Source organism: Fopius arisanus, unplaced genomic scaffold (assembly GCF_000806365.1).
Source record: "Fopius arisanus strain USDA-PBARC FA_bdor unplaced genomic scaffold, ASM80636v1 scaffold00045, whole genome shotgun sequence".
NCBI lineage: Eukaryota > Metazoa > Arthropoda > Insecta > Hymenoptera > Braconidae > Fopius > Fopius arisanus.
The window spans coordinates 937,432-939,833 of record NW_011887784.1 but is presented as its reverse complement, the minus strand read 5'-3'; the positions used below and the strand labels follow the sequence as shown (position 1 = coordinate 939,833).

Below are 2,402 nucleotides of genomic sequence, written 5' to 3'. Positions count from 1 at the left end.
TTTTCGTTTACGGCTGTATTTCAAGAAAATTATCAAAACCGTTTGAAATATCCTTACAATTGAATCTTCAGTCTCAATCTGCACAGTTTTTGCAAATCAAATTCTCTACCGATTTCAATCCGTCGTAAATGCAAAAAAATGTTAATAAATATTCCGTCAAAAAAATCGCGACTCATCCGCTCATCCAAGAATGATAAAATGGCGCGTGTAACGCATAAATCGACGGCTAAGACCATTTAAATAGAAATCCAAAAGATAAAAATGAAAATCAAACAGATAATTCCCCGTTAAAGCGCCCGACTATGTACATCAATTGCTGTAATTAAATAAGGTGATCAAGCATGAGTAATACATGATTTTAAAATCCATAATTTTTTGTCGCAATGAGTTCTCATTTTCCCCGAATCATTGACTGAAAAAAAAAATCCATAAAACGGCGTTATCGCATTGGGACGCACTTGGTCGGTTAAATGTGGAGGTGGGAGGTGGGAGGTGGGAGGTGAAAAAATAGTCAGTGGCGATAACTGCACACGTGTTCAATGCTGGAGACAGTAATATATCGTTAAAGGCGAAAAAACCAAAGGCGGTGGTAATAATGCGTACTGAGAGAGACACCCAGGGGCATAATCGGTGCACAAGTACTCGCACTTATTTTCGTCCCTTGACGAGTACATCGTGATAACGGGCCATTGCGCATCACAATAATCAACGAGCGAGTCTCATCTTATCAGATAATCTCACGGTAAAGATGGTATCGTTATATTTTTCACCACAATTTTTCGCTGACGAAAATTCTCTATTCTGGAATAACAGGTATCCAATACCATCATCGACTCATTGACATTCTGAACTCGTTACATCATAACTTCAGACGTCACCACGAGTTCTTGTAACTATCATTGAATCACTCTCCTAATCTCAAGGTACATCCTGAGTAATTGAATTGAGGATAATGTGATCAGCACCCCCGGTGTGTGGGTATTGAATTAATTAGTAATCATTATTAGATTTTGAGTAAGACATATGATCTGACATTTTATTTTATTGAATCCTTGGATTTGAATCGATTAAATTGTGAATGTTTGAACTTTTCAGTATTTTGTGGAATTCTTCAGGGAATAAATACTGAGCACAAGGACCAGAAGAATTCATTTCCTCTCAGTGATATTTTCTCGATTTTCCTGGGATTCCTGATTTCCTGATTTACCTGAGATTTCCACATCGTCCCCAACGGCTTCCCCGATAAAATCACCAAAATTCCAAATGCTCCCAATAACAAAGACCAAATAAGATCGACGCAGCAAGAGAAATCTCAAAGTGCAAAGACACCCTTGACTCCCTGAAAATCCCTGACCCCCAATCATCGACCCCCCACAATTACGCTGGTACCTCACCAGAAACGAGACCCCAAAAACGATGAAAACGCTGAAACCGACGAAATCAGGATATCCCCTCCTTCAAAAAATCTCCCAGTAAATTTCCATAAAGAGCAAACACCTCAACCTCTCACCTCGCCTCATTGCGCAAGCCCGCCCCCCCAAAAAAGTGGTCCCACCGTTTTCAGAATTTTTCCAGAGTCCCAAAAGACGGACCCCAAGGTCCCCAAATGAATTCTCGTAAAATCCATGAAAAATCGTAATGACTGAATATCACTGGCCTCTTGCAATCACCCCGACGTATAATTTCTGCTAGGTGCGCCCCTGATCTCAACTTCCAACTCTCCATCTCTCTCATTTGGTATGGTCGCAGTTCACAACTGAGTGCAGGTGTGCGCCCGCCAGTCTGTCGCCAGTTACCACGTCCCTCACCTCTGCCTCACCTCACCCTCATCATCGTCCTCCTCCTCGCCATCACCGCAACAGCGGTGTCCACGGCTCCGGCTCCGGCTCCGGCCCTCCTCTGGGCCCCCTAGCCCCCCCAAGAAGCCACCGCTTCTGGCCCACCGACTTGCCTGTGTGAGCCCGAGAGTCAACCCAAGTCCCCACAGATCGTGCCGCTGGGACTCCTTTCCTGCCCACCTCGTCGGGCTCCTTGTCTTCCTTTTATTCTTTTTTTCCTCCACCTTTTATTCATTTTTTTTTCATTTACATCCTTAAGCCCCCCCCCCCTTTCTCCTCCTGTTCCCCTCGTACTCTTCTTACTTCCCCCCGTTCCACCCGAAAATCGGGCCCACCCCATTGTGCGTCGGTGGGACTTGGACCCTTCTATTCTCACTGAATATTCCAAAACTCTGTGCCAATATCTGATTTTGGACAAAATGGTTTTTCCGTTATTAGGTTTTTTCTTTCCATTTTTTAAATCGATTTAATTAACAAAATGTTTATGGTATCAATCGGTTTTGGGAATTTTTCCAATTTTTAATGGATTTTAGACGGTTTTGACAATTCTTCCTGTAGATTTTT

At 43.0% G+C, this 2,402-nt stretch overlaps 1 long non-coding RNA gene across 1 annotated transcript; it reads left to right on the top strand.

The window, feature by feature from the left end:
• The first annotated feature begins 557 nt into the window (after positions 1–557).
• Positions 558–1,087, top strand: LOC105267278 (uncharacterized). Its single transcript, XR_892249.1, has 2 exons — positions 558–742; positions 814–1,087. It is a non-coding gene; the product is annotated as an uncharacterized lncRNA (long non-coding RNA).
• Positions 1,088–2,402: the final 1,315 nt, after the last annotated feature.